The sequence below is a fragment of the Aegilops tauschii genome, chromosome 6, assembly GCF_002575655.3.
Source record: "Aegilops tauschii subsp. strangulata cultivar AL8/78 chromosome 6, Aet v6.0, whole genome shotgun sequence".
NCBI lineage: Eukaryota > Viridiplantae > Streptophyta > Magnoliopsida > Poales > Poaceae > Aegilops > Aegilops tauschii.
Genome location: NC_053040.3, coordinates 478,128,791 through 478,152,031, shown reverse-complemented (window position 1 = coordinate 478,152,031; position 23,241 = coordinate 478,128,791). Strand labels below are relative to the sequence as shown.

Sequence of the window (23,241 nt, the reverse complement as noted above, 5' to 3'; positions counted from 1 at the left end):
CCGAGGTGGTGCACCACCCCGACCGCGGGCTGATTTTTTGTGAATATTTTTATTGGTGCAATTTATTCTCTGCCGAGATATATACCTAGTATATGTATATCCAGTAGCCCTCAAGGTGTGTGTCGGTCTAAAACCCGAGATGCACCTGGAGGAAAACATAAAACTGCTGATCCTAGTAACCCCTGAGACTCAGGTCAATTTGCAAAATCGGCCTAAAGATCAACTCCTAGCTCGACAGCATACGTAGGAATAGAAACGTAGTGTAATATATTAGAAATAATGATCGGCGGACAGGCCCCTGAGAGAGGGTTGTGAGAAGTCGCCGTGATATATTAGCTTGATGCCGGATAAGTCCCAGATGGTACTTATTGTTGTCAAAAGATGCTTGCCCATAGTTCGGTCATGCCGAACACTGAGCACTTTGAATTCTCTGCATTGAATAAGCAACGCAGTAGCCCCCGAGACACTGGTCGGGTGGCAACACTAGATCAGGGGATCGATATGCCCCTTTAATATTTATAAATAATGAGCACGAAGCCCAGTAGCCCCCGAGCCTTAATGTGGGCACGGGTGGCCGAATTAAGGATCGATATCTGTTTGACGGAAAGTTTTGTTGTGTTTAACACAAACTTCTCGGAAAGAGAATAAAGATCTCTTAAAAGAGCTTAGAGCTGGTCGAAATCCGAGCTCGCCAAGGTAGGCCCCAAGGGGTTTAAAAGATGGATTGCAGTAAATGGATTTTACTCGCAATTTTTATGTGTAATGATTCTATGTATCCAAGGACTTTACATCATTAATGCTCGGATCCGCATTGTACAAAACTTTGTTGACCGACCATCGTCTTCAACCTCCTCGGCCAGTAGCTGGGGAGTGTTTGTTCTACTTTATAAAGCCTTTATGAGGGCAAAGATTTACGGCAAACAAGGCAATCCGGCCATATGGTTTTATAAACAAAGGTACGCGGAGAGATGTGTTATATTACTTTTTCATGTAAGAAACATCTTCCAAAGAAAATAGTCCCACTATCGGTTCCTTTCTTTGGGTTGTCATGCTAAGCATGATCATAAAACCTCAGCTCCAATCAATGTGGGAGCAAAATATTGAAGATTTAGTTTGGGGAAAGTTCCCGAACTATGTGGTCTTTAGCGAACCTAAATTTTCACTTCCGTCGTTGCCGACCAATTATATCCTTTAAGATCGCTAGCTTTTGGCTTCACCCAGTCTGAGGTACTAACTCGGATGACCCAGTAGTAACAATCACAGAGGTGCTCCCTTTACCGCCTAGCCGAACAATCGGGAACGTAGGGGTAAGCACAGGAGCCAAGCAACCCAGCTTGGCCAAAATCTTAAGTCAAATTGATGCATATTTATGGCTTTATAACGATAATTACGGAAGGCAGCCCTCGTATATTAAATACAAAGGCCGATGATATGTTTATTTTCACTCCGTTGCGACTGTTTATCAGTTGAAAGTGGCCTATCGTCGGCTTCCACCCCTTTGTAGATGGTACGCAGGGTGTTTCCGCAATAACAAAACAACCCTTAGCCGACGTCTCGGTGCCCGAAGGCAGTTGTGTTAGCGGAAACGAGGCAATCAGATATGCGGGCTTTATAACTTTCACTTAGTCATAGGAGCTTAAAGTTGGGAGGCCAAATATTAGCCCCCGGTTAATGGTCGGCGACAGCCGAGGTCAAGCCGTTAACAATTCGGCCAATATTATGAACGGCCCGTCGCTTAACACGGGGTGACCTCCATCGATCTTATAGTTTAACACAATCATCGGATCGCTGACCAGTTTACGCTTATTGTGATATTCAGTTTTCGGCTTTCTCCACTGAGGCGCTTAACCATGCGGGCTAGAAGCACAATCGTAGTGGTTCTCCCTTTGCACACCTAGCCGAACAAAGCGGAACGTAGGAGGCAAGCACACGAGCCGGGCAACCCAACTATTGACCAAAGACACAATTCGAAACTAATGCATATATAGCAATATCCGAGAATGTTTTTGCCGAATCTCTAAAGTGTCCGGCGTTGCACTGCGAGAATTATGCTGGAAACACACAAATAGTTTAATAGTGCCATAGGCTTGGAAAACCAAAAACTTCAGTAAAAACTTGATGTCCGAACTAGATCAAGTGTTTGGTGCCAATCCGAAAATTGGTCTTAGAAAAAAAATTGCTTCTGTCGTGCTTTAACATGACACATCCTATCTCAAGACTTCAAGCGGGTTAGCCTACAGCTTCAACCTCCTATCCCGAAGGCGGAGTACTTCTCGTTAGGCCAGTTTAGCAAACTAAACTGTAGCGGCTTTGAGAGAGAAATTAGGCTCCCCGGCTATTGTCCACACACTCGCGTCGAAAAAAGGAGTGATAGAAAAAGACTTTGCAACGACTAAGAAGAAGGGGAGTTTCTTTAACAAACAACGTATGTGAGCATGGCCGAACCGAACACAAATTAAAAAATTTAAAACTTTGAGCATGAAAGCAACTAGCTGGTTAATGTGTTCGGCATTGATGACGCGGTTCGAGCTTACGGCAGGACGAGGTCCCAGCCCCTAAGCCGGTCCAGAGGTGGTAGAGCGAGGAGCTCGGCACTTCGAAGTGGCGACATAACACGGCTAATGTAGCGAGGTGGAACCCCCAGTCCGTCCGAGGCGACGGAGCAGGCCGGCAGTATGACGCCGAAGTCCCCGGCGTGGGTTAATGAAGTGTTGACGAAGCCCCCGTCCAGTCAAGGTGACGTGGTATGTCAGTACACCGAGGTGACAACACTGCCCGACCCGAATCATTTACCTGTGCACAAAAAATAGTGCAAACCGGAGATAATAGTAATAATAATAAATTAAAAAAATTGTTGCATAATAAATAATTTGTGCAAAGTGAGTAATAAAAGAAATATGGCCTGTGCGCCGAACGTTCGATGAGATAGAGCTCTCTCGGCGATGCCAAAGTCCCCGAGGCAACCGAACACGTCGGTATGGCAACACGACCAATAAGGTGGTCACGCGAGACGATTTACGCCGATTGGGACGACTGCATCCGCTTGCCGAAGAGACCACGTGACGCAGTCGAAGTCCATTACTTGCACAAGTAAAATAGTGCAGGCCAACAATAATAATATAAATATATAAAAATCCTTGCTTAATTAATTTACGCAAGATAATTTATTTAAAAATATGTGGCCTGGCGCCGAAGTCAATGTCGATGCAGGGCATCGACGTGATGCGGTAAGGGCGTGGCAAAGCCTGAATTCACAGTTCGGTCCGAGTTCCGGATGCGGCGTTCGCCGAACTATGCACGGAAACTGACTGAACCACCACGCGACCATCGTTAATGCGGCCGCGATTTGATAGACCTATGTACAGATGATGGAACAAACTAGAGTAATAATTTCTTGGGGAAAAATAAAGCTAAACAAGCAAAAATTGCTAGGATTAATAGCACCTGGTTTATTTGTCGTAGCAGTCCAAAGAAAAGTGACTCCCAAAATTGGGACTCGATCCGCATACCCATTGCCTAATGGATGGTGAAGCAACGGCATGGCGATGCTGGTAAAGGTTGGCTCGCCGAGGCAAAGTCCCCGGTCCAGCTAACGTGACAAAGCTGGTCGGCTGACGACGTCGAAGTCTCCGGAGTAGGTTGATGAAGGGATGGCGAAGCCCCCGGTCCAGACGAGGTGACGGAGCAGGTCGGTAAGGAGACGCTGCAGCTGCCATGTCAGCCGAGGTCTTGAAGTAGTTCGACGTGATGGACATCGGCTCGAAGAAGCAATGGTGCGGCCATGCCGATGCAGGTCGTAACTCGCGACGTGGTCAATGCCGACTTGATGAAGTGACCGTGCGGCGATGCCGGTGTGCCCGCTCCATGTAATCCGTGGGGCGGCGATGTTGGTGATGATTTATCCTTCGCGATGCCGAACTCTTGTTCGGCTTGCCGAGACGATGATCCGAAGAAGTTGAGCTCAGCTCAACAAAGCGACGATGTGTCTAGCGCAGGTCGGCAGCCGTGGAGCAACGTTGTCGGGCTGATTTGACACCGGCGCGACGGTGAAGATTATATTGGAAAAGACTTTAAAATTAGTGGGATGTGTTTGGGAACAAAACACAATACCCCATACCAAACTCCTTCAAAAATGATGTCCAAAATCCCGTTCATAAAAAGGATGAACTCGGGTCGGATTCGTTCTCGCGCAGAAAACAGATATGAAAAGTGATGCACTAATCGGAAGGTTCCCGGAGTTTGGACGGTCGGATCGAGCTGAAATTTTGAGGGGTGGTAGATATAGGAATTCCGCAGCTGATCAACGGTTGGATCTTCCAAGGGATGTCCGAGCTAGATGCTGAACACCACGCTCTAAACTCGTCTAGATTCCCGTCCAGATTCGACGGGGCTCCGGTATATCGGAGACCGGCGGAGATTGCTCCGTCGGAACACGACGAAATTTTACAATGTTGTTGTAGACTCAATTCCGCACAATTCCACCGAAGGAATCATCAAAGCGATACTCGAGGAGGTGGTGGAATCGGATACAAGTTCGCTGTTCGAAAAAACAGCACGGTCGCCCGAGGGCAATGTTGACGTTGCGCCCCCGAGCCCCATGGATGATTCCTCCATGATCTTGATAGAGATCGGAGTTGATGTTGATGAAGCCCCTTATCCAAACATGCTAATTGGAGGTAGGGCACAGTCCTCGGTCAAGCCAAGGTGATCAGTCGAGGCGGCGACGAAGACGCCGACGTCGCAGTTGATCTACAGGCGAGCCATTGATCCTTTTGCCGACCACACAGCGGAACTCTCAATGATAGCACCATTGTCGGTGTTAAAACCGGCAGATCTCAGGTAGGAGGTCCCAAGCTGTGTGTCGTGGATCGATGGGTAACAGGAGACAAGGGACACGATGTTTACCCAGGTTCGGGCCCTCTCTATCGAGGTAATACCCTACTTCCTGCTTGATTGATCTTGATGAATATAGGGTTACAAGAGTTGATCTACCTCGAGATCATATGTTGTGGTCTAAGACCTAAGGGTATGATGAGTAATGTCATAATGATCTATCGACTAGCCTAGCCTCGGCTTATATAATGTACCAGAGGCCTAGGATAACAAGAGTCCTAGTCGAATACGTCGGTGGAGAGGAGTCCTTGTCTTGATCACCAAGTCTTGTGGAATCTTCCTTGTGTATACATCGGCTGTCCGAACTGGCCCATGAGCAAACGGCCATGGGGGGGTCCTCGGCCCAATCCAACTGATCGGGAGACGACGTGGTGAGTACCCCCTAGTCCAGGACACCGTCATTGGCCATGAGGAAAAACAAGCATGTGGTAAACCCTTGTTAATTGACTTGCATCTTTCAAATTTTGACTAACTACCATGTTTCCTGTTTTGTTTGCAAGACACCTACAAGATCAAGGAATGAAGCTGAAGCTACTCCACCTGCAAGATCACAGTAGCCACCTTCAAGATCACAGCCTCCACCTGCAAGATCTACTACTGCAAGATCTGCTACTACCAGATATGCAGGAAGGTGAACTAGTGCAAGTGTTCCGAGGCCTTTCACTGCCCCAAGATATGCTGCTGGAGCTTCATCTTCTGGTCCTTCTACTTCTGGTGCTCCTCCTCCTTCTAGTGTCCCAAGAAGTCATTCTGGATGGATGGCATTCTTTACTGCCAATGGTAACACTTGAGTGACAGAATGTTGCAAGTTATGCTTCTGAACAATGTATGTTGGAAGTTTGGTCTGATGTGTACCAAAAGATGCTTCTGGGTTTTGCTTCTGAACTAAGTTATTTATGCTTCTGGGTTCTGCTTCTGAACTACTATGTATGTTCTGATGGAGTACTAAGTTGGGTCTGATGTGTACTAAGTCTCATATGAGAAATGTTTATTGTGTACTAAGTTTGATACTTGCATATGATATTTGTTTGTTTCTAGTTTCATATGATATTTGTTTGTTTATAACTTCATAAGATATAAGTTTCATACTTTCATATGATATTCGTTTGGGGTGGCTCCACGTCGAGGGAACCCTAACCACCAAACCATGAGGGTTTAGGGTGGCTCGGCGTCAAGGGAACCCTAACCAACAAACCATAAGGGTTATGGTGGGTCGACATCGAGGGAACCCTAAGCACTAAACCATAAGGGTTTAGGGTGGCTCGGCGTCGACGGAACCCTAACCACCAAACCATAAGGGTTTAGGGTGGCTCGACGTCGACGGAACCCTAACCACCAAACCATAAGGGTTTAGGGTGGCTTGACGTCGACGGAACCCTAACCACCAAACCATAAGGGTTTAGGGTGGCTCAGCGTCGACCGAACCCTAACCACCAAACCATAAGGGTTTAGGGTGGCTCGGCGTCGATGAAACCCTAACCACCAAACCATAAGGGTTTAGGGTGGCTCGGCATCGACGACCACCAAACCATAAGGGTTTAGGGTGGCTCAGCGTCGACGAAACCCTAACCACCAAATCATAAGGGTTTAGGGTGGCTCGGCGTCGACGGAACCCTAACCACCAAACCATAAGGGTTTAGGGTGGCTCGGTGTCGACGAAACCCTAACCACCAAACTGCAACATCTATCATTCATCTATCAAAGCAACATATATCAAGATATATATAAATTTAACCATCATCTATCATCCATCTATCAAAGCAACATATATCATGATAGGTATAACTTCAACCACATCTAACAGCCATCTATCAAAGCAACATAGATGAAGATAAATAACTTGAGCCATCTAACAAAGCATACTTGAGCATAACCGTATATTCTTACAGCCATAATTAAGAGGTTGTTGCATTACAACATTAGCTACAGACCATAGTATAATGGAGTTCATTAAACCACCATACATTACACTTCATTAAACCACCATTCTTCACAAAAGATTAGAAAGCATACTCTGCTTCATCTACCCAGTTCATCTTCATCTTCATCTACCTCATTCCTTCAAGACGTCATGGATCAACTTCAGCTTCTCTTTGTTCTTCTCCAGTGCCTTCAACTGATCAGCAACCTGGAGTTTGAGCTCATCCCTACGTTTTATGAGATTCTCATGTCCCTTCTTGAGATCAGACATGTGAAGGTTCAGCTGCACATTCTCTTCAGTGACTTTTTTCACAGACTTGGTGAGCTCATCTACCTGAACCTTCAAATTCTTGTTGCCTTCACTTAGCTTTTCCTTCTCTCTTTCAAATGGTTCATCTTCAGGTTCCTAATGACACTGCCTTGAGCTTCTACTAGGTTCATAAGCACTTCATACTTCTCTTGCAGCTTCAAGTTCTCTGCCTCTTTCTTCTCCATCTCAGTCTTCATGCCAGCCACTGCTGCACTGGTAACCTCAGCTCTCTTATCCTCAGCACCCTACATCTTAGCCTGCACATGCTGAAATCCAGGACCCTATCCTCCTGGAAATTGAGAAGTTGATGAAGATCTTCAACTAGTCTGTTATAGTTGGCATCCAAATTCTTTTTTCTCTTCTATAAGGTGGTCAATAGTAAGTGAACTCTCCAGGTTATCCTTCCTCCTACCACTCCTGCTATCTTCATACATTTCCCACAGCTTCAACAATGCATTTTGCATTGTGGGAAGCCACTCTGGGTCAACCCATCCAAGAAAACCACAATTCTGACCTTCCTGCAATATAGCAAACACTTATATTGTTACTCTATGAAGAATTCCAATTTTAAAAGGGCAATCTTTAAAAATCGACAAAGAGCATAACAACTACAACTATGCATGTGGCCAACTAAACAATGATAATTCTACTGCAACCTAAGATCTAGGAAAAATTCCCATGCAATAAAAAATAAAGACAAGCAGCTATGCAACGCTCAACTTTGACCATCTACTCTAGTCAATAATCACCTGCTTGCCTCAATTAAACAATGAGCATCTCCACTGCTAACTAAGCTGCTGGCCAAATATAATACTAAAAACTAGTGGCCCATTTAACTACATAGGAAAATGCATGAGCCCATGCCTACACAACCTGTTTCAGTGAGCATCAATACTAATAAATCACTAAACTATGAGCATCTCCACTGCCTACTAAGCTTCTGCCCAAATATAGTAGTAACATCAGGTGACATGTTTAACTACACAGAAACAAAGCATTAACACATGCCTAAAGAACCTGTTCAAGTGAGCATCAAAACTACTAAATGGTAAACAATGACCTTCGTCATCAGTAGTACTAATTTACTAAACAGAGACTACACTAAACAGGGGCTACCACCTTAATTACAAAGAACAAAATATGTGCATGATTCTTACTGGCTGAGCACAAGCTAGAAACCTCCTGCCCGTCTCAAATCCTTCAAAAGCTACACGACACTCAGTTGGCAGTCGATGCTCCACGCAAAGACCCTCGGGTGCCTTCTCAAGGCCATTGTAGTCTTGGTCTTCAATGCTAGCAGGAATCTACAGGAGCAAAATGAACCAAAATAGCCAAATCAAAAAACAAAATCACCAAATCAGAAACCCTAACCCTAACCCTAGCTCTACCACTGACCTGGTACTGCATGTCATCGTCGAAGGAGTTAATGTACTGCAGGTTGGAGCAGTCGTCGCTGCTGTCATCCTCGAATACCATGGCGCGGCGATTGTGGCGGGCGCGGCGACTACGCGGTGAGCGGCGGCGGATGGGAGAGACGAGGGCGTTGCGGCGAACAAAGGGACAGAGTGCAGTGGGTGCCTCCAATTCGACCCGGCCGAGCCACATAAACGACCAAGCCGGGTTGGTCTGACTCAGCGGCGCGGCACGCACGGGTATGCCACCGTGTCACCTGACATGTGGGCCCGCTCAGCTAGATACACTGTCAGTATGTAGTTAGACGACTGTCAGGCCGTTTTGCAACACTTAGGCTGAGAGTTGGTACTGACTTGCAAAAAATGTGACTAATAGTACCAATTCGTTACGACGTGCCGAAATGTGGTAGTTCCTTGCAATTAACTCTTTTTCTTCGGTTCTGAGGGTTTTCTGGCTATAAGGCCACACACACTCCCATCCGGGGTGAGGCATTGAATTATTATCGGGTTGTAAACCCTAGAAGCGAGTGGCATGCTACAGTACTCTCCCCTTTGCAATACAAACCCGAGCTATTATTCCCCATTACTTGCTGTGTTCATCACTTGATCATGCTTAAATTCAGTAAGTACTAGCTAGTTCCGTCCTGACACCCGCGCAGACCACCACCCGGCTGTCTGTTTCCCCTCCCGCTATATAAACCCTCCCCTCACTCCCATCCCCACTGCGCTTCGACCCCCGTCCGTCCACCGCCGCCACTCCTCTCCTCGCGCTTCTAGCTTCTTCTTTTTCTTCTTCTTCTTCTCCCGCCTGGCCAGGAAGAGACGGGACTACAGGGGAGGAGGGACCCGGATCCCTCGCAGGAGAGAGATGGAGGTCGCGCTCTATCTCGCAGCGGTCGCACGGGATTCTCCGGCGGCCGCCTCCAAGCTCGGGCGGGAGAGGGTCTCCTCGTGCGGGGCCGCTAGGCCGGGCGGGCAATGCTGTGCGCCGAGGGGCCTGGTGTTCCGCTGCCAGAGCGGGGAGGCCGCGTCGGCGGCCACTCTCAAGAAGGGCGCGGAGGCGGATGGGGCCGGGCCGCGGCGGGCTTCACCGTCGTGATGAAGTTCGGAGGATCGTCGGTGTTGTCGGCCGCACGGATGCGGGAGGTGGCCGACCTCATCCTGAGCTTCCCTGAGGAGACGCCCGTCGTCGTCCTCTCCGCCATGGGGAAGACTACCAACAACCTCCTCCTGGTACTACCGCCACCATTTTCCACTCCGTGAAAATTCTGCTCTTTACGTAGCTCCGTTCCGTGCTAAATTTGCTTGCGTTTTGGACTGTGTAGGCTGGAGAGAAGGCGGTGAGCTGCAGCCTCCCCAAGGCTTTAGCTCGCCTTCATCAAGGAGCTTCATCTTAGGTGCGCCTGCTTGTGTAAATTTGTGACGCAAATTTGTGACGCCTTGTTGCTCGAAGGCTGGTTTGGAGTGTGCCAATTTTGACTCTTCGTTGGTTTGCTCTGCTCAGGACGGTTGATGAGCTTGGATTGGACAGCTCCATCGTCTCAGGTATGCCAGCGGTAGTAAATCCTGTAGTATAGTGTCAGCAGTGACGTACTACTGGGATATTACGTAATGCTTATGTCAAGTAGTGGGTAGGTTGGCTCACATTTGCTATACAAGGAGCTCCACCCTCTGGAGTACAATTCTGTATGTGCGTGTGTACTGAATATAGCAAGTGTGTTAAGCTTATTTACTCTGCTTCTGCTTGTGTACACTGAATGTCCACTCAAATCTGCTATCTTTGATCTTTTTCGTTCTGTACCGGGGGAGCCAGCTAGCCAGTAGCTCCGGCTTACATTCATCAGCAATTCCATGGAGTAACTTAATCTTTCTGTTGAATGTATCCGTTCTATGTGTTTTCATATTAAACTAGGCTTCTTATTTGCCCTAGAACTAATTTTCTCCTTTACCGTTCCTTTTCCTATTTTGTGCCCTTACACTGTTGCACACATTCTCTATATACATCTTTCTATTTATCTGATTATCCCCCCTATCCTTAACCCTCTGCAAACATTTTTGCTACTTCGGGATCCTTTCCATTTGACGAACAACACAGTTTTGGTTAATAGCATTACCCAATAGCAACCTCACTCATTTTCATAATATGAAGTTAACGCTGACAATTTAAATTCTTAAGCCAGTGAATATATATTTTGAGTGTCAACATAATTTTTCCCACTTTTGAGGTCCTGATGGCCCAAAATAAACAGATCATAGATTATTATTTTATAAAAGGCCATAGAAGGTTCTGTTAATACCGCAAATGTGTCCGCATTCCTGCTTAATATCACAGTTATTAAGAAAACACGCTTACAAGATGGAGAGAGCGGCCGCCATCCTGACGCTAGGGAATCAATCCTCATCAAAAAGGCCGTCTAGCCTCCCCCGCTCTCCTTTCCTTCCTCGTCGCGGCTAGAGGCTGGCCCTTGGCAATCTTGGGCCGCAGAGGACGGTGGCGGCGGGGAGCATGCTGATGCTCTCGGGGGTGGGCATCTGGATCGGATCCGGTCGATCCGTCGCCATCATCCCCTTCTTGAAGGCGCCGCCTTGGGAGATAGGTGGGTGGTGGACATCGTTTGGTTGGTGTTGGCGGCGATCAGAATCAGGAGGTGATGCGGTGTGGCATCTACTACGTTGGCAACCGCAGGTCTCGGTGGCGTGGCGCAGCGGGGTCTCGGCATTGGACGTGTGATGGACAAGTGCAGAGTGGTGTCTCTGTCTGGTGTCATGGTGGCGTCGATGGCAGTTGGTCTGACAAGGTCAATGCGTCGATCTCCGCTAAAGTTGGGACATCGAAGATGGCGGCGGTGGATTCTGGAGCGTGTGCATGCGGTGCGCGTTGAGGGTATGCTTAATCAGTTGGTGATCTCGGCTTGCCGGCGGGCGGCTTGATGAGGCCAGCGGATTAGATGGTGTGCGTTGATGCGTTGTTAGGCACATCATCAGGCTAGTAGGTGTAGCGACATAGATCGCCGGGAAGGTGGCTTTTAGTTGATTCATATATTTGTTTTGTCAGACTCTGTGGAATACCTGTGTGTATCACTCATGCAGAGGCCGAGGGTTATCCTCCTTTAAAAAAAGTGATAACCATTGACACCAAATTTTATATATACAGTAAGTAAGGGTTCGATTTGCTTAAGCTGCTCTTAGAACATCTCTAATCAATCCCTAAAAAACATTAAAAGAGTAAAATTTTACTTTTCCTCCTCTAAACTGCACCTAACCTATCCCTTAAAAGTTTTGGAGTAAAACATATCCTCCTAGGCAGCGAAAAAACTCTTAAATATACTCGGCTGGCCATGCCCAGCACGGAGTAACCCACCCCCCCCCCCCCCTCGGCCGCACCCATCCCACCCCGCGTCGCATCCACTCTAGTGCCGCCCTACGTGCAACCGCCGGCCATCATGCGTCACAATGGCACCCCCCCCCCCCCCCGCCTAGCACCCATTGCGCTCTTCCACACCTCGATTTGGTCATTTCTTGTCGTCAGTGCCGCCTAAACCGGCAAATATATGGTTGTCGTCGCTGTCGTTGGATTGAACGGACCCAATCGCCGGCACTGTCACATTTTGGATGGATTCAACGGGGACCAAACAGCGTAGCCCCCTCAACGGCTCTGCGCCTCCTCTGAGTATATCCTCCTCTAGGCACTTGCATCTCACCCGTCGATCGACCACCGGCACAGCCACGTCTGGCCATCAGTCAGGCTCAACACTCGCCTAGCAGCTCGTCGACTCGCCGTTGCTGGTCATCAAGTGTGACCACTGCCCGCGGCTGGTGCTGCGCATGCCGAAACATCTCGGGTGAGTGTTCTACAAGTGCGAAAAGGATGGAGTGAGTGCCATTTTGTACAATTGTTCTTTGGATTCGTCGCAATTTGAAACTCATTGCTCAAATTTGCATGTAGGATGGATGCAAGTTTTGGTATTGGGAAGAAGAGTACGTCGATCTATTGATAGCAATAAATTTTCTAGATATTCGTGCACTACCTGCTAGATACAAGACTAGAGAGGACACAATGTCCAAATTTGAGGAGGCGGAGAAAATATAAGTGTGCAAGCACGAGAAGCCAATAGAGAAATTAACAATAATGCAGGCAATGAAGACATAGAGAAAACATTGGTCGGACTATTAGGAGCAGGTGCAGCTAGGGAAGTTGTGTTTATATTGAAGGGTGTAATTTTTAGAGGAGCAAATATACTCCTCCAAATAATACTCTGCCATATCCTCTAAACTATATAGGGAATTGGTTAGAGATGCTCTTATCCTGGCGTGGACAACCTTTATTCCCTTTAGCTACACAAACTGTCATCTTTTTTTTTTCTGTCGTGGTGTGCTACCATTTTCGATGGTGGGTTGTAAATGAACATAGATACACCTATTCTCCCTTTAAATTATGTATGATGTTGAGAAGCCTGGAGGTCCTCGTGGAACATGCATATTTTGAGTGTCAGCAGAATGTTTCCCATTTTTGAGGTCCTTGTGGCCCAAAATAAACAGACCATATACCTTATTATTTTAAAATGCCATAGGAGGATCTGCTCCATCCGTTTTAAACTAAAGCTATGACAAGTATTTTGAACTATAGCCATGACAAGTATTTTGAAAAGGAGGGAGTATTAATACCGCAGCTGTCCTCCGCATTTTTGCTTATGAAGTGAGAACCAATCGACACCTGTACAATAAATAAGGGTTGGATCTTTTTAAGCTGCTATTTCTCCCCTTTGGCTGCACGAACTGTCCTCTTTTTTCTTCTGCCGTGGTGTGCTACTCCCTCCTTCCATCTATATAGGACCTGCTTTGTGTAACTTGCATGTCATATATTATTGCTCTAACACTTGGTCAAAGTTAGCCTGAAAAACGCATTAGGCCCTATATAGATGAAAGGAGGGAGTACCATTTTCGATGGTGGGTTGTAAATGAACATAGATACAGCTGTTTTCCCATTAAATTATGTATGATGGTGAGAAGCCAGGAGGTCATTGTCATCCATTCACATCCTTTTCAGCCTTTTTATTCTATATTCAATAGGGTCAGCTTTTGTACTACTCCCCCCGTTCCATTTTATAATGCGTATGATTTTTTCTCTCAGATTCCGAAATGTAGTGCGTATATGCAGCAGAATGCTCATTTGGACAAAAGTTACCCCTACTAGAATCACAGGACATGCAGCAGCACTAGGCACATGGATAAAGACAAACTATGCATGCAGGCTATTTTAGTCCAAAGTACAGCTCCACCTCACGCATTGGTATAAACGCTACATGCAATGGGGCATTATAAAGTGGAACAGAGGGAGTAGTATTCTACTCCTCCCCCCAATCGAATGCCATTATTTAATAAATTAACTTGAATGTACAGCTAAACAAATTAGTGCTCTACTAGTGATGTTCAATCAGTCTCACTGTGCATGGCAGATTTCCTTGGGGAACAAGCTCTTCTTGGTAATATAGAATTTTTTTATCTTCTAATATCTATGTAAAACATTAAATTAATGTAAATGCAGAAATGGTGGCATGCAAATTTCAATTCACGAACATACCCCTTTATGACTTATGTGGAAGAAATAGAACAAGTGAAATGGCCAGTAATTTAAACCTGAAAGTCCCATACTTGTTGTGTTCCCCGACACATAAAAAATCAGACAATCTGAAATGTGGTATGCTGGATCCCTATACATAACACTAGCACAAGCTGTGGTAATTGATTCTTTAGCATTTAGCCGTTGTTTGTTGCCTCGCATCTTTTGCGCTAATTCAGATCTTAGCATTCGTTACATCTTTCATGAAAGTTTTTTCTGAAGTACTATACAAACAACACATTTTCATTGTTCAATCAAAACAGGTTTTTTGGACGAATTGGAGCAACTGGTTAAGGGTGTTGCTATGATGAAAGAGCTGACTCTTAGGACAAGAGATTACCTTGTTTCCTTTGGTGAATGCATGTCCACAAGAATATTTGCTGCATATTTGAATAAACTTGGGAAGAAGGCACGACAGGTACATACTTCTATTCTAGCAAGCAACAATTTAGTATGTTAAATTGTGATCCAAATTATACCGTGTTGGACTAGACGTAGTACAACTGATGTGGGCCTTTGCGTTGACGTCGAGGCGTACGAGTACAACTCGTTTACTTGTACCCCAAGAACTCTCATGTATTGCCCTCATATATACTCCATGTAGTCGCACCTAAGATGGCATGTCGTCTCGTGCTTGTAATACTCCTCCTCATAATGATTGCGCCTTCGTGCGTTCGTGGTTTTTCTCCCACAAGGGTTTTCACGTAAAAATCTGTGTCTCTCTGTCTCGTTTATTTCTCGTTATTATCTAACAAGTGGTATACAGAGCTGAGATTCAGATACGGGATTTTTGAGACGGGAGATTAGGGTTACATCGTGCGTGCCGCCGCACGTCCAAGCGATCCGTCGATCCGAGGCGGATTGATTTTCTGCTGCAGCCGAGACCGACAGGCTATTGATTTCCGCTACCGTGCCGCCCTACAAAGCCGTGCACTGTCCGCTCTTGTCCGATCTGCAAGTTGCTGCTGCTACGTATACAAGCGCACGTCGCCGCGGTCCTCCGATCGGTCAAACCGCAGGTTCCGCCGAGACCGATCAAGGGAAGTACTACTTTAATCAGCCAAGTACTATTAGTACTTCTGTTCATCACGTGGAGGTCTACTTTTCATCTACAATTGCTACGAGTACATCAAAGCTATCAGGTGCTATCTAATCTAGTTCTGTTTGATCCGCATATTAATTCTGTCAAGAATTTTTTATCGGCTTGTACTATTCTGTGTACACAGTTTTATCTATTCATGGCCTCCATCAAGTATGATCTTCCGCTGCTGGACCGTGACACATGGTTTACCCTATGGCAAGTCAAGATGCGGGCATTGTTGGCACAGTCCGGCTATGATGAAGCACTGCATAGTTTTGGGAAACAAAGGATTCAGGACTGGACTGATGAGGAGAAAAGAATTGATTGTAAGGCTTTCTCACAAATTCAACTCCATTTGCATAATAATATTTTGCAGGAAGTTTTGAGCGAGAAAACTGCCGCCGCTCTATGGTTAAAGCTGGAAGGGATTTGCATGACTAAAGATCTCACCAGCAAGATGCATCTGAAGCAAAAATTATTCCTGCACAGGTTACCCGAGGGAGGTAATGTTTTGAATCATATTTCAGAATTTAAAGAGATCATATCTGATCTAGCTGCAATGGAGGTTAAGTATGAAGAGGAAGATACTACTTTAATGTTACTTTGTTCACTGCCAAGTTCTTATACCAATTTTAGAGACACCATATTATACAGTCGTGATACTCTCACACTTAATGAAGTTTATGAAGCTTTGAACTCTAAGGAGAAGATGAAACTAATGGTGCCTCATAATGGCTCAAGTTCATCCCAAGCAGAGGGATTAGTTCGTGGCAGGACAAAGGAGAAGAACTCCAATAATGGAAACAGAGGCAAAAGTAAAAACGGCTACAGGGGCCGATCGCAATCCAGAGACAAGAAGTATTGCAGGTATTGCAAGAGAGACGGGCATGACATCTCAGAGTGTTTCAAATTGCAGAATAAAGAAAAGAGGAAAGGTAACAAACAAGGTGAAAATTATGCTAACGTTGCTCGTGATGATAGTTCCGATGATGCTCTTGTCGTTATTGCTGGATGTGCTGAGACTAATGATGAGTGGGTACTTGACACTGCATGCACTTTTCATATGTGTCCACATAGAGATTGGTTTAATACTTTTGATTCCACTACTTCTGCTGGTTCTGTTTTGGGTTTTGATAATTCACCATGCAAGATTGAAGGCATAGGTTCCGTTCGAATCAAGATATTTGATGGCACAATCAGAACTTTGACAGATGTTCGGTATATTCCGAAGATGAAGAGAAATCGTATCTCTGTTAGTGCCCTTGATGCAAAGGGGTACAAGTATTCAGGTGGAGATAGTGTTTTGAAGGTCACCAAAGGTTCCCTTATTGTGATGAAAGGTGACTTAAGTTCGACCAATGGTCTTTATTACCTTCGAGGTTCTACCATTTCAGGTAACGTTACTCCAGCTATTTCAAAGAATTCTGATTGTGATGCTGCTAACCTTTGGCATATGCGTCTTGGACATATTAGTGAACTTGGTTTAGCAGAGTTAAATAAGAGAGGTCTTCTGGATGGATATGAACCTGGTAAATTGAAATTTTGTGAGCATTGTATCTTCGGCAAGCACAAGAGGGTGAAGTTCAACACTTCGACTCATACAACCGAAGGTATTCTTGATTATGTCCATTCTGATTTATGGGGACCATCTCGCAAGAAGTCACTAGGTGGTGCTAGTTACATGCTGACTATTATTGATGATTATTCAAGAAAAGTTTGGCCTTATTTCTTGAAGCATAAATATGAAGCATTCTCAGCATTTAAGGAGTGGAAGATTATGATTGAAAGACAAACTGAAAAGAAGGTAAAAATACTTCGCACTGATAATGATATGAAATTCAGCTCTAAGCAATTTAAGAATTATTGCAAGTCTGAAGGCATTGTCAGACACTACACCTTTCCTTATACTCCTCAACAAAACGGTGTTGCTGAGCGTATGAACAGGACCATTATTTCCAGAGTCCGTTGCATGTCCAATGCAGGTTTGCATAGGCGTTTTTGGGCTGAGGCCGCTTCCACTGCTTGTTATCTCATTAATCGTTCAACATCTATTGCTCTTAATAAGAAAACTCCTATTGAGGTATGGTCTGGTCACCTGCTGATTATTCACAGTTGAGAGTTTTTGGTTGCACTGCTTATGCTCATGTTGATAATGGAAAATTGGAGCCTAGAGCTGTTAAGTGCATCTTTCTTGGTTATAAGTCTGGTGTTAAAGGTTTTAAATTGTGAAATCCTGAAACCCATAAGGTTGTTATTAGCAGAAATGTTATCTTTAATGAATCTGCTATGTTACATGATGTTTCATCTACTATTGTTCCCGTTGAGGGTGAACAGCAGCCTATTGTTCAGGAGCCTACTGTTCAGGTGGAGCATGTTATTGATTCAGGTGATACATCTGGTAATGAAATTGTTGATGCACATGATGAACCCATCGTTAATGATGATAATGTCACTCCCACTCCAAATCATCCTATTGTTCCACCCAGTTGGAATCTTGCACGTGACAGAGTTAGGCGGGGTATTAATAAACCTGGCAGGTTAATTGAAGAGTGCAATATTGTTTCTTTTGCTTTATCTGTTGCAGAAGAAATTGAAGGTAATGCTGAGCCTTCTTCATATTCCGAGGCTATTATTTCTGGTGATAGTAATAAGTGGATGGCCGCTATGCGTGATGAGATGGAATCACTTGAAAAGAATGGCACTTGGGATTTAGTAAAATTACCTAGAGAGAAGAAACCTATTCGTTGCAAGTGGGTTTTCAAGAGAAAGAAGGTGTTTCTCCTAATGATGAGACAAGATATAAAGCAAGGTTAGTTGCTAAAGGTTACAGTCAGATTCCAGGTATTGACTATAACGAAGTCTTTTCTCCTGTTGTGAAGCATAGCTCTATTCGCACTTTACTTAGTATTGTTGCCATGCATAATTTTGAGCTTGAACAATTGGATGTTAAAACTGCATTCTTACATGGAGAATTAGAAGAGGATATTTATATGGAACAACCTGAAGGTTTTGTTATTCCTGAAAAAGAAAAGTTTGTCTGTAAGTTAAAGAAATCTCTTTATGGATTGAAGTAATCCCCTAGACAGTGGTACAAGAGATTTGACACCTTTATGCTCTCTCAAGGTTTCAAAAGGTCTAATTATGATAGTTGTGTTTATTTGAAAACTGTCAATGGTTCAATAATTTATTTGCTCCTTTATGTTGATGATATGCTAATTGCTGCAAAGAGTATGCCAGATATTAATGAACTAAAGAAGCATTGAGTAATGAATTTGAGATGAAGGATTTGGGTGCAGTAAAGAAAATACTTTGCATGGAAATATCCAGAGATAGACCATCTGGAAAAGTATATCTAAGTCAGAAGGGATATATTGATAAAGTTCTTCGTCGTTTTAATATGCATAATGCCAAGCCAGTAAGTACTCCGTTAGCTGCACACTTCAAATTATCATCAGCTTTATGTCCTAAGTCAGATGCAGATATTGAGTACATGTCTAGAGTTCCCTATTCGAGTGCAGTTCGTTCACTTATGTATGCCATGGTTTGTTCTCGTTCGGATTTATCATATGCATTGAGTGTTGTCAGCAGATACATGGCTAATCCTGGAAAAGAGCATTGGAAAGCAGTTCAGTGGATTTTCAGATACCTGCGAGGGACTTCTAATGCTTATTTACAGTTTGGGAAAACTAGAGATGGACTTGTTGGTTTTGTTGATTCTGATTTTGCTGGTGATTTGGATAAGAGAAGATCACTCACACGTTATGTTTTCACCATTGGTAGTTGTGCTGTGAGTTGGAGAGCAACTTTGCAGTCTATTGTGGCTTGTTCCACTACTGATGCCGAGTATATGGCTATTTCCGAGGCATGCAAAGAAGCTATCTGGTTGAGAGGTTTGTACACTGAGCTTTGTGGAGATTCATCTTGCCCTACCATATTTCCTGATAGTCAAAGTGCCATATATCTTACAAAGAATCCAATGTATCATGAGAGGACAAAGCACATTGATGTCAGATTTCATTATATTCGAGATGTTGTTGCTAAAGGTGCTTTGAAGGTATGCAAGATAAGTACTCATGATAATCCTGCTGATATGATGACAAAGCCAGTTCCGACCAATAAGTTTGAGCTTTGCTCAGGCTTAGTTGGTATTTCTCATTAGTCCTATGGACTTTGACGCACAAGGTGTTTATGCTGATTTGGATGGAGTTATTTACTTTCTTTGACTACTGGAGGGATTTGGATCAAGGTGGAGATTGTTAAATTGTGATCCAAATTATACCGTATTGGACTAGACGTAGTACAACTGGTGTGGGCCTTTGCGTTGACATCGACGCGTACGAGTACAACTCGTTTACTTGTCCTCCAAGGACTCTCATGTATTGCCCTCATATATACTCCATGTAGTCGCACCTAAGATGGCCTGTCGTCCCGTGCTTGTAATACTCCTCCTCATAGTGATTGCGCCTTCGTGCGTCCGTGGTTTTTCTCCCGCAAGGGTTTCCACGTAAAAATCCGTGTCTCTCTGTCTCGTTTATTTCTCGTTATTATCTAACATAGTAGTTTGGTTACAACTTGTTTTGCGGCAGAAATGTCTGGTCCAGTTGAAAGTAATGCAGTTAGACACAGTTTTTTCAGAAGGGGTTATTAGTTTGTGGGCTAAAGAAAACTGAGTAGGTTATAGGTATATTGTTGACAGCCTCGATGAGTCTTTAACTATCAAATGGTCCCAGCCATGCAACGAGTGAGGTGAACTTGCTTTGCTGTGTCAAGCACATGCAGCATGCTATTATTAGAGGGGAAAAGTATATTTTTCGTCCCTGAATTCTCTCGAAAGTAGAAATGGGTCCTCAACTCTAAAACCGGAGAACCTAAGTCCCTGAACTTCTCAAAACGGATTAGTTTAGTCCGTCAAGAGACTAAATTAATCCGGTTTAAGAAGTTCAAGGACTAAGATTTGCCAGTTTTAAATTTGAGGAACCATTTATGTACTTTCATGAGAATTCGGGGATGATACTTTTCCCTTAGTAGAATGATGATAGCCTACAGTTTGGCTGCGAAAAACATGTGGTGTGCCTGTCTGCCACTTAGCTTCGAAACTATGGAAAGTAGTCAGCTCCATGGGATATATCCAAGTGTGAGGGAGTTGAGAAAGGTGTGAAGTTAGCATCATATTTAGCAGGGATATGACGGAGAGTTAAATCTGTTCCTTCTATACACTCCTGCAGCTAAACCTCCTGTCTATGCCCTAGTGCATGAGGATGCCTCTTGTTGACGGAAGTTTCTTTAGCCCGCAACTATATTATATTGGCTTGGAGTATGTAATGAGTGTTACAACTACCTGTAATTAGACATGTTCCACGAATAATAATGATTTTTAATTCCAAGAATGTCTTAACTATTTGCCTCTTTGCAGTATGATGCTTTTGATCTCGGCTTTATAACCAATGCGGAAATTCTTGAAGAAACTTATCCTGCTGTTGCAAAGAGTCTACATGGAGATTGGATTGATGACCCTGCTATTCCTATAGTGACTGGTTTCCTCGGGAAGGTCTGTAACGCTATTCCTATGTGCAAGAGCATTTTGCTTCGTGTGTGCTTGATGATGCTCGTACAAATAACAGGGATGGAAATCATGTGCCGTCACAACATTAGGAAGGGGTGGCAGTGACTTGACTGCTACAGCCATTGGCAAAGCCTTGGGGTTAAGAGAAATCCAGGTTTGTTTTCTGTTTTAGTGATATATTTGAATTACCTGGTGAAAGGCTGGTTGCTAGCTCTGGAAACTTCACATTCTAAGCTGCATCCGAAATCTTTGTATTTGGATTTGGTTAATTATGTTTCTGCTGCTAAGTTGTCCAGATGTTTAACCAACTAAACTTAAAAACAATGAATAAGGGTGGTGGGCTTGTAATCTATGCTATATTTCAGTGTTGCGGGCTGTAACACAATTTTTAAAATCTGTAACAGGTTTGGAAGGATGTAGATGGTGTGTTGACGTGTGATCCAAATATTTATGCAAACGCGGTACCAGTAACCTACTTGACTTTCGATGAAGCAGCTGAACTTGCTTATTTTGGCGCACAGGTATTCCTTGTTCTTTATTTACTTGTTCACTCAATATTAGAAGTTTGCCTATTGCACCTTAAACCCAGAAAGTGCTATTATATGTTTATTCTCCCGTTCTGGGCTTTTCAAAGTTAGTTTATTTTGTGGTTCAGGGGGTTGGCTGTGTAGGCAGGGGCCTTTACAGCATTCATAACTCTTTTTGTTATATGTGTTTCTAGAATTACTTGTGATACTTCCATGGTGATTTGGCTGAGTGTTATTCTACTATCATATCACTCTTACATAACTACTCTCACCAACTATTAGGTTTTGCATCCCCAATCAATGCAACCAGCTAGGGAAGGTGGTATACCAGTTCGAGTGAAGAACTCGTATAACCGTCATGCACCTGGTACATTGATCACTAAAACAAGAGATATGAGCAAGGTTTGTTGTATGACCGTATCAGTATATATTGATTCTTTCATGCACATTGCTACTGGTCTCTGACTGTACATTATTTTACAGAGCATATTAACCAGCATTGTGCTGAAATCAAATATTACCATGCTGGATATAGTAAGCACAAGGATGCTCGGCCAGTATGGCTTTCTAGCAAAGGTACATAGCAACAGTCCCCTGGCTCTTTTTTCCTAAAGCTATACGGGTTCTTTTGTTGTATGCATTGTTTTTAACTTTTGTGCAGGTCTTGGCTGCAAAGTTCTTTTGGTTCCCTACAGCTATATGTGTTTGTTTATTGTATAGCTACCTCACCATCTTGCATTGTTTCTATGCAGGTCTTCTCAATATTTGAAGATTTGGGTATCTCTGTTGATTCTGTGGCTACTAGTGAAGTCAGCATATCATTGACACTAGATCCATCAAAACTGTGGAGTCGTGAATCGATCCAGCAGGTAAAAACTTGGGACATTATTCCATTTTAATGATCAGTAGTTCTCTGCTAACAATACTGTTTGGTACTGTCCTACTACTGTGTTTTTATCTATGCTCATGTTTTATTGTTTCGTTGGGATGATGTGGCAGGAGCTTGACCATGTAGTTGAAGAGCTTGAAAAGATTGCAGTTGTTCATATCCTACAACACAAATCAATCATTTGCCTGATAGGGAACGTACAAAGATCGTATCTGATTCTTGAAAAGGTATGACTACACATGGTACTCTTAGCAACAGTTGAAATTTTATCCTAACATAATGCATGATGTGATAATGCACTAGAATGCTCACCAAAATTTTGAAGTTGCTTCAGTTGATAATCTTGCGCCGTATAGTATCGTTTACGTTCACTGCTGCATACCAGGCATTCAATGTTCTGCGCAGAAATGGTGTTAATGTTCAGATCTCGCAAGGGGCGTCCAAGGTATAGTACCCTCTTCCCAAATTAGAATTGAACTTTTTTCTTCTACACATGGAAAATGGAATGGCGGTTTCTAACTGTGCATAAGCAGGTGAACATCTCCTTGGTGGTCAATGACAGCGAGGCAAAGCAGTGCGTGCAAGCCCTCCACTCGGCATTCTTCGAGAATGATTTCTTGTCAGAAGTCGAGGAAGCAGATCTTGCGCCATCCACGGAAACTAGCCAACATTCCTTTTAGTTTCTCGCTACGGCTCCGCCATTCATAGGTTAAGAAGTGATTCTACCCAGATTATTTAGGCAACCTGAGCCGGTTAATTGGTGTTCTAAGAGCGGTATCCTATCTATCCCTGATAATAAAGCACGGATTGACTCCGTGGGTTCACCGTCATTATTTTCACACAAAGCCTCCTAAAGTTTTGGTCAATTAACCCACGCTGGATTGACTTTGTGGGCTCACCGTCATTATTTTTACACAAAGCCCCCTGAAGTTTTGGTCAATTAACCCACGCTCTAGATTTAGTTTTGTATACCTCCTGGTCATCGTCGGAATGACAAAAAAAATTGCTAAAGTGTCGATTCGAACT

General features: G+C 44.1%; 1 pseudogene; it reads left to right on the top strand.

The window, feature by feature from the left end:
* Positions 1 to 9,286: 9,286 nt before the first annotated feature.
* LOC109762191 (aspartokinase 1, chloroplastic-like) lies at positions 9,287 to 22,895 on the top strand (annotated as a pseudogene).
* The last annotated feature ends 346 nt before the right edge of the window (positions 22,896 to 23,241 follow it).